The sequence below is a fragment of the Protobothrops mucrosquamatus genome, unplaced genomic scaffold (genome assembly GCF_001527695.2).
Source record: "Protobothrops mucrosquamatus isolate PMUCROS unplaced genomic scaffold, P.Mucros_1.0 scaffold346, whole genome shotgun sequence".
Classification (NCBI taxonomy): Eukaryota; Metazoa; Chordata; class Lepidosauria; order Squamata; family Viperidae; genus Protobothrops; species Protobothrops mucrosquamatus.
The window spans coordinates 467,129-484,141 of record NW_015386683.1 but is presented as its reverse complement, the minus strand read 5'-3'; positions in this window follow the sequence as shown (position 1 = coordinate 484,141).

Genomic DNA, 17,013 nt, shown 5'->3' with positions numbered 1-17,013 from the left:
CAAGGCGTCCCGGTCCAGAAAAGGCCGCAACTGGTGAATCAGGCGGACCTGATAAAACGCCCCCCTGGTCACGGCCGCCAACTGATCATCCAGTGTCAGCCGTGAATCCAGGAGGACACCCAGATTGCGTACCCTATCCGAGGGGGCCAAAGTTTCGCCCCCTATAGTCAGCGATGGAGTCAGCTGACTATGCCAAGGCGCCGGTAGCCACAGCCACTTGGTCTTGGAAGGGTTGAGCCTGAGTCTGTTTATGGGAGAGACATTCTTCATCTGGCTCCTCTGATGAGAGCTGTGCAATATTGTTGAACTTCTGTCATAGTTCTCATCTTCATCAAGCAAACAAGCCCCACAACCACATCAAGGAGCAGTGCCTCACTGAGGGGTTATTACGGTGATGATTCACTGCTCAGTCAGCCAGATCTTTAGACTATTATTAATGTTTTATAACATACTGCATTTATTAATTCTTTATTATTAAATTAAATTTACTAACTGTGGTTCTATAAGAATTTTCCAGACATATTACATAGATGTTTTGAAAAAACTTTTCTCTGGCTGTGGATCAGATGATTATGGCTGGAGATGTTAATAAAAGAAGCCTGTCTGAATCTAATTGTTGCACATGGAAAATATTGCAAGTTTATATAGTGAAGTTTAATTTGGTAGACATATGGCAACTTTTAAATAATTTATAACGGGGGGGGGGTTTCGTTTTGAAGTTCTCAACTGGATTTTTAAATGTACTATAGCTATATTAGAGTAGGTCGCACACACTGATCAAAAGCTTTTCAGGTATAGGAGGAGGTTCCTGAAAGTTATGCTTGGCAGGCATTCAGCAAACTAAGCATAGTTTTCAAGAACAGCATCCCCCTATGCCTGAAGAGAAAGATTTTCGATCAGGGTGTGCTACCTGCTCTAACATATGCCGGTAAAACATGGACACTAACCTCACAATCAATACAAAAGCTACCAGTGGCGCAAAAGGGCCATGGAAAGATGCATGGTCAGCATTACAAGACAAGATAGAAAGACCCACACATGGATTAGAGAGCAAAGTATACGGTACCAATCAGGAGAGTAAACGAAATGGAAATGGGCTGGTCACATAGCAAGAAGAAGAACTGATGGCAGGTAGACCAGGGCAGTCATAGAATGGATCCCACTTGATAAAAAAAGCATCCATGAAAGAGACCTAAAACAAGGTGGAGCAATGACATCAGCAAGTATTGCAAGCCCAATTGGTAAATAAAGCTCAGGTCCGTATTGGTTGGAAACATGCAGAGGAGGCCTTCATCCTGCAGTGGATAGACAATGGCCAAAATGATAATGATGATGATAGCTATATAGCATCAGATTTTGCTGTTGTGCTACAATCAGGGTAGGAAATAATCCTTTTTTCTAGATTTTCTTTTAAAATGTCTCATTATTAAAGGATCCACTTTTTGTAACAAGAGTTTGACAACTATTTTACATTGACAGTCTGTCAGTCAACTGGTTGTTTAGGACAGGAGTCCCCAACTCCCGGTCCGTGGACCAGTACCAGACCGCAGCATGCCAGCAACCGGTCTGCACAAACAAGCAAAGCCCCATCCATGGAATGCAGGCAACACACAAAACCACACACCCTCTGGTCCACAGAAAAACCTGTCTCCAAGGAACCGGTCCCTGGTGCCCAAAAGGTTGGGAACCTCTGGTTTAGGATATTTTAAGGCACATCAACGTGGTCATATATGCTTCATGGAAAAAGAAAAGTCAGAATGAAAACATGGGAAGGAAATTATATGCAAGATAGCTAACACCAGAATTATATAAAACTTATATGAACTAAATAGTCATGCAGTTCTCTTATGTATTTGAAATATATTCACTGAATCATAACAAGCAGTGGGATGAGGGAGTTGGTAAGCTATTAGACTTTTTGCTGAAACAAGGGAATACCATAATATTAGTAAGGGGTAAAATAATGATTTTGAATCAATAAATCAATAGATTTTAAAACTCAGGTATATATTACTGATTCAAATGTTACTATGGAACAAAATTCATTTTTTATAATAGAGCTTTTCTAAAATCACTCCTGATCAAACTGCCTCTTTACCTTCTAATGAATAATACAGTATATACCATTAAATCTATGAAATCAGGAAAAGCTCTTGTTCAAGTAGTTATTGCGTTGACTGGAATAAAGTGTTGTTCCAATTCTATTGAAAGTATAAAGATTTCTTTTTAAGGTTTATATAACCAATTTTGAATATTAGTTGAATATTAGTACTCAGTGCTTTTTTTGTAAAAAAAAAAAAAAAAAAAGTGCCGGAACTCACACACATCATACAACCCGCCTTGCCTACCCTACAAGGATCCATCCAAAAAAGGTGCCGGAACTCCGTTCTGGGCGTTCTATGACAAAAAAAGCCCTGTTAGTACTACATTTGATAGTAGTACTGCCCAATTTTTGTTAACAGTTGATGCAAAATCACTGCAAGCGGCCCTGGCACATAAATTACACATGATACTATCTACGGATTATCTACTACCTCTGCACTATCCACTTTCATGAAAGATAATTGCTTTACCACTGAGCATTTATTTTGATATCATTTTATCTACCACACAAAACTGAGCAGGTCCAAAAACCACTATGGGATTAATTGGAAAATTATAAGAGATATAACCCATTTTAGTAACTGCTTTCCATTTATTAAAGGCTACAAGAGCCAGAAATATTAGAAATACTTATGCTCTGGGATGATTCCAGTCTGAAAAATGTATTTTTAATAAAAAAAAAAATCGGTAGCGATATTAATACTACAGAACACTGTTTTATTTTTGTCATTGAAAAGGTTTGTGATTCAAAGGTTTTGCCTATAGTATGCAGTGCCTCATTTCTTTTTCCAGAGTGTCTTCATGTTAAATGTGTGTATGGACTTTCTGTGCCTTTTTCAAATGCTTCACATAGAAGCTGATGTATTTTGAGTATGGAAGCATGTTCTGTTACAAAGTTATAATTAACATCAGCTGGATACATGAATAAGCCTGTTCATTTCATAACACCTCTTAGTAAAAGCTGCTGTCTTGAATAGTTCACAGCTTACAAAGATTATTTTCTTCTTTAAATCTGATATGCATGCACACTAACAAGATTCAGGATTTATCTTAATCTGCACTGATAATGCCATCATGACTACTTACTGTCAAAAAGAGAAAAAAATACCAACTAGGCTTCTAAAACAAAAGTTGTCCTTATTTTCCATTTTCATTACTGAATGTTCTATACTGAATGTTGTTTCCCACAGGTATAACAGCTGATGTCGGGCTACTTTTATAGCAAGTTTGGCTTGGGAGCAATGCCAAAGGAAATATCAGCACAAAAATAAAATTAAATTAAAAGAAATAGAAAGTGGAATATATCCAAAACCCTGGTTACCACAACCCGGTCCAATGAGCATCAAATTGTTTACACCGCTGGATATTACATCAAAATTCATTTCATACATTTGATTTAATTAACAGATAAATCAGGAAGGACAGGGAGCTTAGGATAATGGGATTTAGAAATCAGAACTTGGCTACTACCTCTTATTATGGTCAGCAGCTCAAAAATATTTTTCCCCTTCAGAAAGGCACTGTCATTAACCCTTTACTATTTCTAAACGTTTTCTATTAAAACACCAATTAAGGATGGGAAACATGCAGTGTGTTCTTTAACATTATTTATTATTAGCTTTCAGGCAAGCAGCCTGCAACACAGCACTGACCTGTCTGAAAAATATCCAATTTCCCCAGCATTTTGTAGAATGCAATCCTTTCTTCAATACGTCTTTCATTGTGTCAAAAAAAAGTGTGAGTTTTTGTCATATTGCACAATGAGTAACATTGTGCTGCCAGTCAATAGTGCAGAAGCCATTCTTTATCTCGCTAACTGATTACTTTGTGGGAAAAAGAAACAAAAAGAAAGCACAGAAGATTTCAGGAGGATGAAGTCTCGATCATTTCTAAAACTTTGTGACTAAAGCAAGGCAATGGGCATAGTGACGGCTTCATTTAGAAACATCCACTGCTAGCCGTTGGATAGGATCTGTGATCTATGTGTGTGCATAAGTATATTCCACCTGCAGAAGTATTAGCTTTTGGTTAAAGTAAGGTGGACATTTTGAAGTTGATTGTATATTACCTTTGATTTGCTTCCTTCCTTTATTCCATTGTTCTAGACTTCCTTACAGTTTTTACAGCCCCCCCCAATTGTCCCCCCAACCGCAAAATTCCCTGGCTTACAACAAATGATACCGTCTCTTGCTTATTTATTGTGTGGAGGAACAAAATGGTTACTACACAGAATTGATTCTTTTTAATTAACAATGGATTTAATAAACAGATTTGCAAGGATTTTATTCCTGCCTGCCCACTAACATAGGTATGGTAAAGGCCTAATGCATACCTACTCTATAGGCAAGTTACATGTTAAAGCAATGCAAATTCTAAAATCCCATTGCTCTAGCCACTCCTGGTCGGTATCTGTATCAGCACTGTATCAGATTTGCTTTGGGGCGGCATATAATTAGGTAACATGAAAGTGCCCCTTGTACCTTTTAACACGAAGGTGTCTTTGCATATTTTGGAGTGGTGCTGAGAGCCTCTTCCTTCTGCTTTCCTGTTTCAAGGTTGGTCACAATTAAACTCCAGACAAAAAACAAACAATTGTCAAAGCTCACTGAGTGAAACCAGAGACAGCTACTCAAATTACCTGTGCACTACAGATAAAAAAAACAATGTGGCTGAAATCAATGCCAACAAATAAATCACTATCCCTTTTTCTAACAGCTCTCTTTGTTCAACCCAGCTCATTTGTTTTGATAGGCAGTCCAGCTAAAAATATTCCATGATAATAAATTTTCTTAAAGAGGACTAAAGGTAGTTTGATATGCACCCATCCCAATACTGTTAGGATTGATAAGAAAGCGTGTACATTGCAAAAACAAAAACAAAAAAAACCCTACCCTCTTTTATCACCTTACGATATCACCAAGCTTGAGCTATTAACACCTTTTCATATTTGACTCTTGTAGAACTGCCTTCCTGAATTAGTGAAGCTTATACTTGGAGCAGACAGTAAGAAACACACATTCGACTTTTATCAGTTTGCTTCAAAGTTAGATTAATCTAGCAGACCCTCTAAATTAATATAGCAGTTTGAAATTTTTCTGTTGGGACATCCCAGTATATTCCCGACAATTTTTCCTCTTGAAAAGCATTGATTAGTCACATAATGTTTGGAGCTTCTTTGAGGAGAATCAACAGATTGTGGAAATCCTCCATTTAAAGCAGGGGTATCAAACTGCCGGCCCACGGGCTGGATGCGTCATGCCGAAACCGCACCCACCCCATTGCTGGCAATGGAAAAAAAGTTGCAATACATCACGACACGTCATGTGACATTGCGAGTTTGACACCCCTGATCTAAAGCCTCTGGCACAAATTTTCTCTTAATGGGCATCTTTGTATCAGAGCACAAGTTTCACTAAAATAGGAAAGAAAAATGGGCTATCTTCCTGAAAGTTTATGATAAAATAATATTTAGCCCTGTTTTCGCACAATTGATGCATATTTATACAAAGCTCCCTGCATATTTGAATGAATGCATGTGGCACATTTGGATTTGAACCCTTAGCAGTGTTTCCTTGTAATTCTTGGTAATGTCTACTATCATGTGTCAATCTGACTTATCTTGCCTGATGCTATTGGATATTTTTTAGAGATGATCTTTCTCTTCATACCATATCTCTTTGTACCATATCTGATAGAAAACAGATAAAAAAAGATGTTATCATCAATTGTGTACTCTGAAATGTGTTCATTTTTCAAATACAAGGATAATAAATTTGTGCAGTTAGCAAAGAAATAATGTGCAGATTTCTTTGCAGCTTTGATGTACTTTACCTACAGTCTCAATCACCCCTTTTAAGTTACCAAGTGACTCTATCTAACACAGTTATTGCTATATTACATGATAATAAAGGCTGTACTGTTAGCGGTTGTTCATTTTGTGTCTAAAAATTTGTCTCAAAAATGTGCATTTGTATTTTAAGACAAATAAGCCTAGTAGATAAACATGACAACAGTTGCTTGAAATGACTTAATTGGTGAACCATAAATTATGTGCTTTGTTTCTGATTCTAACTAATTTTACAGTGCATAGCTGCCTCTCCATTAGGCTGAGAGATTGCCTTATAATATATGTTGAACAATACTGACAACCCCCCCATCTACTATTTTTCCAGAGCCTCCATAGCACGGGCGTCAAACTCAATCACATCACATGATGTATGCCTTTTTGCCTTTGCGGAGCTGGAGTGGATGTGACTTCCATGTGACGCATCCGGCCCACCGGCTGCCAGTTTGACACCCCAGCTCCGTAGCTATTCCCCTTTCCTGGAAAATACTACTACATAAACCATGCAGTTGATCCTGCACAATTTTAAACTGGTGGGATATAAGCTCATCCTTCATGTTGGTATACAAATCAGTTGGCAGTCAAATCAGCTATGTGGGAAATCAATTTTATCCTATACTGTACCTTACAGTCCGGTTATTCATGATCCTTCTTCAAGGACACTCAAGGAGTTAAATGCACCAAACACCTGGTACAGAAGAACTTTGCATTAGCATAAATCTGCAGGACAAAACAGGAAAATGCCCTCATCATATTCCAGGTGAATGGCAGATGGTGTATGTTAAAGATGGTAAATTTTTGGCCCTGCAAACAGCTCCAGTTAGCATAGCCAGTGGTGAGGGATGTTAATAACTGACCTTCATTGACAAAGAAGAAAGCCAGTAGATACTCCAGCTGTGCTTTTAGCCATCAAAATTACATTGCCAGGATTGTATCTGCCCATATCTCACAGAAGTCTATCAACAATCTCTATGTGTGGAAGACCTATATCCTTTCTTATATTGCAAAACAAGATTGCATTAGTGAAGATATTTTTCTAAAGTTTAAGGAAAATATTCACCCTTCTGAAAAGAGAGGAAAGATATTGGAGATATGTAGCATCTTCCAAATCTGGAATTCCAAACACCAGAGCCTTGAGAGCACAAAGGGTATGATATGGTGGTTTGTAGGCTTATATAAGCAAAGTGATCTTTGGACCACTAAATCATGTGCGCTTGGAAGAAAAAAAAAATTCTTATTGTGTTGGTTGTTTTCCTGCATTTATGTAATTCTTCCTAGAAATCAAAACACTGATGACATCTAGAACAGATCCCACATGACAACTCTATAAGTAATTCTTAGAAGTCATTCATCTATGTCATGCTAGATGAATTCCCAAGGAAAGGGAGCTTGCAAACCGAGTGGCAAATGAAAGAGGAGCTAGACTATGGGATAATAAAAATGTAGACCAAGGACTGATTTATTCAATTAGAAATAACTTTCATATATTCTAACCAATGGGGGAAATTGCCTAGGGATCTAGCCAGAGTGGGCTAGATTATAGTTTAGCATTGGATATGATGTGATGGAATAATCCTTTTCATTTACAGTGGTAAAATTAATTCCAAGAGTATTTTCTGTTTTCTAATGTTCTTCTGTGTATTTGCTCAAAATTCCCAGTGAGTTCAGACAGATGCCTGTGTGTTTTTAAATGTATACCTAAGCAATTTTCCTAGTAACAAAAATGAAAGTGATTTGCATACTCCAGTGTTTTGTTTGACTTCCCAGTCTACAGCCTTGAGATTTCCAAGCACTAACTTCATTTGACCCTGCTTACTTCTTAAGATCAAGAGCTGTTAGATGCTGCCTTCAAGATGGGTCCATTAAAATTAAATGAAGTCAGATTTAGTTTCACTCCAGTTCATTTATTTTTCTGGAACACAATCTCATACCTGGCATTCAAGGAAGAAATGCAGCTGATGCCCCTCCCAAAGCTACAAGTGTACCTGAAGTTATGTATGAAACAAACAGATGGTAAAAATGTATCCCATGTTATCCCTGTTGAAAACACTCTTAATAGCAAACCTAGGTTCCTTGGTGCTGCATGAACTGATCCCTGGATGTTCAGTGCAAATACTTCTTTTTTCCTAACTAATTGAGGTTGATATTTGCAAAAGTGCCTCTATGATACAACTAAGATTAGCATTCAATAAAATAGGGAAGCCATGATGAGTCAAATCAGGACACAGGATCTGCTTCTATAGTCTAGAGAAGCAGAATTACATGAGTTAGACACAGGTATTTCTCCCAAAGCACGTCTTCTACAGTTTCCTGGATAGAACACAATTGCCATTAGTAACATCCTGAATTACTTTTGCCATCAATTTGTAAAAGAGAAAAATACTTCCACAGATTCGTAAAGAGATGGTGAATCTGGTGTCTGTAATTAATAGCACTGCCTATAACGCTAACTCAGATGTAAGACATGCACTCATTCTTTATTTCATTGAGACATCCTCCGCAGTAAGTAGGTATAGGATTGCAGTCCAAAGCTATTTAAAGAGCTGAGGTCAGTTCATTTAGAGACTTTGTGTTCTTCTGTACTCATGTTACCAATTTACAAAAAGCATATATTCTGCATCCGATCATAACGTCAGTAGCAGTGCTAATTGACGGCTAAAAAACAGTTGGGGTGCAATTGATTATCAGCCATGGGGTGAATTCCAAATTGTCATGATAAGCTACTACAGCCTTTGGTTCCCAGCTCTTGATGTGATGCCTAGGGAAAGTGAAATGAGAAAGACTGAGTTAAGAAAGTCAAATCAGTAAAGGCATTAGGAAGAGCCTAAGGCTGACTGATAAAAATGATCCTGGATATTGCTTTTTTGACAGTGCTGTTCCATATGAATTGTATGTACATCTTGGAGGAGTTGTTTCAAATTTCCTAAGATTAAATAAAACCTAGTATTTTGCAATAATCTCAGTGTTCGGAGCAGCTGAACTAAGTACAGCCTCCATTTTTGCTGTGAATATTTATAAACTTGTGGTTACAAACTCAACAGAAGCAGCTAAAGATTTCCAGCCTGCTGCATATCCCCACTTCTTATATGTAGCTGTGCATTGTGGTCTCTAATATTGGACAATTTGCAAAAAAGAAAAGAATTTCCATCGCTGGCCTAACATCAGTGTTCCAAAATGACCAAAATAGCTTACAAGCAGCATGACTATGATGCTCTGGAAACAGAGGGAATAAAAGATAACAAGTAAAGAAGAATATGGGCAGCTACATTTGGATAATTGTCATTCATCTGAAATCTTAGTAGAAGGTCACAATGCAAGACTCTTATTTGGAAATCCTCCTATCTTCATGTCTTTTTTAATAATTTTATTAAGTAATTTTTTAAATGAAAAACAAATACAAACGAAAAGAAAAGAGAAATCAAAAGGAAACTATAAGTGCAAGAAAGGGGGGAAAGTTAAAGAAAAATAGAAAAGAAAAAAGAGACAAAGAAGTAACTTGCAATCTTTATAGCAGTTATAAATACAATTATACATTTACTTACTTTATGGATAAAACATAACTTCTTTCTATAATTTTTGCCTATCTAATCAACATAACCATAAATCATGTTCATTTTTTCTGTTTCACACAAAAAGTCCATGATGGTTTCCACTTAACAATGAACATAGATATTGTCTTTTCACTGATCAAGGAAGCAAATTTAACTATCTCAACAAGTTACATCATCTTCACCAACCATTCCTCCAATGTGGGCAATGCTGAATCTTCCCATCTTTGTGTATACAATAATCACACTGCAATTAACATGTGTAAAAGATGTCTTAATGATATAATAACTAGCAAAAGACATGTCTCTTGAAACTACACGAGTCTCTTCCAATAATCATATCTTGTGAAGTGCATACATTACATCTATTTGTCTTGGCAAAGAAGTAGGGCAAAAGGGGCCTGGGCAAGCTCTTCTTAGTTCTGATTGAGGAACTTTCCATGTTATTAGAAGAAATGCAGTGACACTACTGCAGAGTTTTTAATCTAATCTACTTTTTCCCTACTGGATCCATACAATAGATGTGTCAATGATGTATGAATACCAACCCAACAATAATGAGCCAATATCTAGTACATGAAGAGTTAATTCAGGCTGAAATCTCTTAATCTGCACTGTAACATAACACAAAAGAACCGAATGTTTGTTAATCCTTCTCTTATTGCTGATCTTTTGCAACTTTCTATTAATGGAGATACAGCTTTATCACATTTAACTAGGTAGAAATGCCTCCTAGAAATAATATGTTAAATGCATGAAATCCATTCATATGGCATAATTTGTTCACACTTCTTTTCTTCAGGGGAGAAACACACATTCTGAGAAGCCATAAGTGGCAATAGCTTCTTAAAGCAAGATGAAGCCTAACCACACACTATAAAATAAAATACTGTGAAGCCTACGCAACATAAATATAGGTTTCCCCACTTGCATAATGAAATTCACTACACCAAAGACTTCCACCAAAGAATTCCATGGTGGGGAGTGTCAATGTCTCTGAACCTTCCTTTAATGAATTTTTAATTTTCCCCCCTAAAAATAAAAAGGGAAGTTGTGCCTTCAAGTCAATTTTTAACTCCTGGAAACTGCCTTTAACAGATTTCTTGTCGCATTTTTCAAAAGTAGCTCTACAGTTCCTACTTCCTAGGAGCTGCAGGTGTCTGGCCTAAGATCACCCAACTGGCATTGTGTTTCTGGCTTGGTGCCTTAACCACTATGCCAAACTAAGACACACAAAAGGGCAGCAATAATGAGAGTAGGGTTGCCAGGTGTCCACTATTTGAGTGGACAGTCCACTTTTTTCACATTATGTTCACTATTTTTTTTCACAAAATAGTGGACATTTTTTTATTCAAAAGCTTTATGATGAAATGGTACGTAATCTAAAGCTGTACAGTCTACTTTTTTTACTACTTAACCCCCCCCCCGCTTGTCCGCTATTTTTTGGAAGCAGACCTGGCAACCCTAAATGAGAGAGAAAATATAGGAGATTTATAAACAGAAAGCAACATCATCTATTTCATAATGCAGAACCATTGCATAATAAAAAGACCCTCCTGGAGGGTCTTTTGTCACAGTTGGTGACATTTGTGCTTAAAAACATTGTGAAGCCTGATCCAACGGAAACGTAACACAACCTAGAATGAATTCCAGCAAGTTCTTCTACAATCTATATGGCAAATTGTGTTAAGGCTGAACAGGGCAACCCTCAGATCCAATCGGAATTCTACCTTTTTTCATAAAGGTGGTATCTTATTTGTTTAATTATAAAAAAGATGCTTGTTTCAATCTCAAGAGCATATTACTTTTGTATTGAAGATTAGAGCTATCCCAGCATAAACACTGTTTGCACACAAATCTGAGCGCTTGTATTTTTCTCCCATAATTGGGTCAAAGGCCATGCCAGAACTGATTTTTGAGCTGGATTCATATTGCCAGGAGCACTGAGAAGTGGAGTGTGCTAGGTATAGAATAGAAAATATGCTTTTGTCTTGGCTAATGGCCAGTAGGATATAGTAGCAGGAAGATGAGGAGCACTGATTGTCCTCACTTGGTGATTGCCTCATTTACTGAGCATTTATAGTTTCCACAGCAATGAAAAAGTAATTTTGTGACAAATCCTCACATTTATGACATTCATCGGTCTGTAAAGCAAAGAAATGCTGAAGTAAGATTGTAAGCACAGTCATGGCTTCACTTAACAATCACTGCACTTTCTGATTCAAATTGTGGTTGCTAAGTGAATACTACTGATATAGTAATTTCAGGAGGACCTTAGCATCCTCTGCTTGTAACTGAGCTACCAATTGTTTCAGCTTTCAGCATATAGTGGGGGGGGAGGGGTGTGTCTGTGTGATTTCTAAGAGATAGGAAATCTCTGTGAAAGCTGCCAATTTTGCACTTTTCTGTAAAGTGATGTTGACAAGGAAAGTCACAGAAAAAATAGGGCTGTTCATGGAAAAGTGTAAAGAAGGGTCCTGAGCAACTGAAAGCACATCCTGAAAGTTATACTTGATTGAGGAGTGGGGAGCGAACTGAAATGAGAAATTTCCAGGCTCTGTCTTAAAATATTAAACTAGAAGGAATCGAGCTAGATAATTCGAAATATCACAATGTTGAGCATCAGTTGCTTGAGCAGACCAAAAATCACAAAGACCCTGCCAATTCCCTGGGGCTACAAAGCAACTGTACACATATGCAAACAGCATTACAGATTCTGGCAAAAGGGAATTAGAATTGGATGGTGGGGTGGCAGCTACCAGACTGGCTACGGTAGGTTGATTTCTCTTGAGTCTTAAAGACAAGCTCATTTTAAGTGCTTTCCCATCGCTCACATCCAGGAGTCTGCAAATAACTAGTTGAATCAGAACCTAAGGCTGGATCTATAAATAAGCTAACATGTAAAGCAAAGGTTTCCTGAGGTAACTATTCTGCTACAGCATGTAACTAATGCAGTTAGCAAGCTAGCACCAGATTATTGAAATTTGTTCCAAAAATACTTCAGTATATTTCATAATTGTAACACCCTATTGATTATAATTAATTATGTGCCATCAGCCCAGTATTAACCCGTAACAACCATCTAAACAAGATTTTCTCCAGGATGATCTGTCGCCAGCCTGACCTTTGAGTCTTCCAACATTGCCCCTCTAACTGCTGCTGGGTCGTCCTCTTTTCCCCTTTCTTTCTGATTTTCCCAGCATTATCGAAGGGAGTTAAGCCTTCAACTAATGTGTCCAAAATGATTAATCTGAGTCTGGTCATTTGTGTCTAGAGTAAAAATTCTGTATTCAATTTTTCCATTGTTCCCTATTTATTTTGTTTGTTTTCTTGGCTATCCATAAGTCTTCTCTAACATCGACATTCAAAAGTGCAAATACTACTTTTATCATGCTTCTTTAAAGTCCAACTTTTGCTTTCATAGAGAGCCACAGAGGATACCGTGGCTTGCACTATTCTGTGTCATTCTGTAGATACACACACGTCGCAATATCTGAAGATCCCCTTGGAAAATCCCTCTTCTGGTTATTACATTTTGGATTTCTTTGCCATTTAACATCAAGATTGGTTTCAATTTTCCCCCCTACCTAGTTTCTTTTACAAAATTTTGGAATTTATACTAATGCCGAACATATCAATATTTCAACAATATGACAGAGAATAAAACATCTTTTTAGACCAAATTTTGGCAGTTATCATTTTACTCAGGTGCATATAATGAATCTTTGAGTATGTTATTCACTTATTGCAATTGCCAATATACAGTAGTGGCCAAATTTGTGGAAACCTTTTGGGAAAAGTGTACAGTAGAAATGCCAACATTGGTTAAGTTTCCACCAAATTTTCTTCTAATTTCTTTATAACTGTAGCCTTGTTCATTTAATAATACTATTTTACATCACTTTCTGGGCAACCAGTCAACTCTTTGCACCATTACTTTAATTTTATTATGTTTTACAAGCTCACTAAATTTAAAAAAAAAACCCAACCAACTTGATAGTGATCACATAATACACTGACAAATGTCCTCCTCTCAGCTTCAATACATGTCATCAATAACTGAATCCTACTGTGATCTGATTGGCTCATTGCCAAAACAACCTGATTGGCTCTTTAAACACTCATGTTCAGTGGCTACAATCAGATGAAGGAAAGCTACCTGATATCAACCTAAGCAAGTTGTGCTTCCTTTTTCTGGTTATTTGGCTATAACTTTTCATAGAATACAGTACCAATAATTGAACAAACTATGTTGCATTACATTCTTGATTAAATTATCTTTCCATTGATATATAATTTTATGATACTACTCCCCCAAAAAAGTGGTGTTATTAGCCATCAAACCTCAAAAATACACTTTTCCCAATTTTGGCCACTACTGTAATAGTGTTCTGTCCCCCGTCTGACTCACACACCCCAACCAGTCAGCCAAAGGCTGAAAAACTGCTCAGCACAGTCAAATACAAATGAACACTTGGCAGCAACTTTGTGGCTGCCTGCCAAAGCCTTTACTGATAATACAAAACAAAACATACGATAAGTCCAGGATAAATTGCCGGAGTGCTTGCAACAGGAGATTCAGAAAAATTGTCCGTCACAAGAGTTTCACACGACACACCCCTTGCTTATATAGCCAGTGGGGTGTGGCCCAGTGACTCAGCTGAAATCTCTGGCACGGCGTTTCAGCTGCTGCGCACGCTTGTCCCTCCGACGCTGGCGTGGATCCAGCCAAGACGTATCCTCTTCGGAGTCCGATACACCTGGCTCCTGGCCGATCCCAGAAGCACCTGGCTCCTGGCCGATCCCAGAAGCACCTGGCTCCTGGCCAATCCCAGAAGCACCGGGCTCCTGGCCAATCTCCTCTCCGTCGGAAGGCACCGAAGACCGCACCAGAGGGGAAGGTCCTGGAGAGGGAGGCCTGGCCATCTCCTCTCCTTCATGTTCAGAGCCTTCCTCCTCTGATGAGAGGGACCCACAGGACGGAGCCACAACAAATAGTTAGCAGCTTGAATATTGTCAGCAAACAATTGGCCATAGTTGCTTGCAACTATACCCATATAGTTATTTAAAATGTTCAGATTTCTTGGAATTATTGTTTTAATACTTCTGAGACTTCTTTATTAGTTTGCATGGCAACAATTAAATCTTTTATTTAAATCATGTCATCTGATGGGACCCTGGACTTATCTATTGTATGTTTTTTGGAATTATACCTTTTTAAAGATTAATTCACTTTGACCTTCTTTAAATAAGCCTTAAAACCTGGCTTGTTTTCCAGGTCTTGGCTAGAGTGGATGATGATCCCTTTAAGATGATGATAAACAAACCAGTCATTCATTTGAATTTGTTGATACATGCTGTTTGTATTTTATTGTTTTAAACTTATACTGTAACCCACCAGAGTTATGATGGAGTCTATAATAGTGGCGAACCTATGGCACATCTGCCAGAAGCGGCACTCAGAGCCCTCTCTGTGGGCATGTGTGCCATCGCCCCAGCCCTGCCTCCCCCTGTGGCCCCCTCCTCACCAGCAGCCCCCCTGGAGGAGTTGCCCCAAGCGCAGCCCGCACGGAGCAGCACAGCCAAAGACATGGCAGCCGGGCAGCGGGGACAAGACTGCCCTCGCACCCCATCACACAGTTGATGCTGCGGGGCAAGGACAGAGGGTGTGGCCGCCATGGCGCTGCTGGGCCACCTGGGCAATCTGCGACGGGCCGTGGAGGTTGTGAGTGGCCCTGCAGGTGGGCGGGTGGGTGCAGAGGGGTGGAGCAGAGGCAGGTGGGGGGTGGGGCAGGGGTGGGACCGATTTTGGGGCACTCGGTCTCTAAAAGGTTCGCCATCACTGATAAAATAAATAAACAAGCAAAAAAAATCCATATATAATTCCAAATGATGCTATTTTTGTAAGGTTATCGAACTAAAGATTGTGAGGTCAAATTATTTTTTCACCTCTTTTGACAGTTATGTTTTTTTAGCTCTGAATGCTCCATTAACTACGGGAGATAATATCTATATTTCAATAATTAAGTCCTAATATCTTACCATCTTTTCCAATTCCTTTTGAGCAACTCTGCTATCATTTTATATTGCCACTTCTATAAGTAGCACCTCTTTATTGTTGTTTTTCTTCTTCAGTTACTGTGATATCAGGGGTATTATATTCTAGATGTTGGGTCATCTAAATTCAGAAATCTCATAAATGTTTACCTCATCATTCTGGACACTTTTTCAATGTTATTGGTCATACCAATATTTGTGAGCATCAAATCCATACTTTTCACATAAATTCCAGTGTACCATTTTTTGCCTTATCTGTGCAATTTTGCAACAACTCTTCTTGTCTAAATGTAGCCTGATTTACATTAATTATTTCTTCTTTGTTAGGACATTTGTTGCTATTGCTTATTCTTGTGCTGTTGCAACTATGAATCCTTTTGTTTTCTTCTTGGTGGATTCAATCTTTACTTATTGTTCACCTAGTCTTTAAATTCTTTGTCACTTTGTGACAAAATTAGTGGACCAGAGGAATGCTGTGGATATAATTTACTTGGACTTCAGTAAGGCATTTGATAAAGTAGACTACAACCTACTACTTGATAAGATAGAAAAATGTGGGTTAGACAGCATCACCACCAGATGGATTCATAACTGGCTGACCAACCGCATTCAATGGAACTGAAGGGAAGTATGCAGTGGGGTACCCAAGACTCTGTTTTAGGACCAGGACTCTTTAACATCTTCATCAATGATATGTATGAAGGGATAGATGGTGAACTCATCAAATTTGCAGACGACACAAGCTGGCAGGAATAGCCAATGCTCCAGAAGATAGGCTTAAGATACAGCAGGATCTTGACAAACATGAACATTAGACACTATTTAACAAAATGAAATTAAATGGTGAAAAAAGTAAGGTTCTCCATTTAGGCAAGAAAAAATAAATGCACAGCTATAATATAGGTGGTATCTGGTTCAACAGTAGTAACTGTGAGAGGGATCTCAGAGTCCTAGTGAACAATCACTTAAATATGAGCCAGCAGTGTGCTGCAGCTTCCAAAAAAGCCAACACAGTTCTAGGCTGCATTAACAGAGGAATAGAATCAATATCACATATATTGATATTATCTTTATTGAATACGGATTATAAGATCTTTGCAAAAATATTAGCTAATAGACTAATGCAAGTAATGAAACAGATTATTCATGTGGATCAGTCTGGATTTATAAATGGAAGATATATGAAGAACAATGTTAGACAAATTGTGAACTTGTTGGAGTATTTGGATAAAAATAACCAAATCCCGGCGGCCCTTATCTTTTTGGATGCTGAAAAGGCTTTTGATAAGTTGGACTGGCAATTCCTGCTAGGGCTGGTTGATAGAATGAACTTTGGGGACAGATTTTCGTCAGCGTTAAAGGCTATCTATCAACTACAGTCTGCTCAAGTGATTGTAAATGGTGGTTTGACAGATTCAATTAAAATTGAAAAAGGTACAAGGCAAGGCTGTCCATTATCAC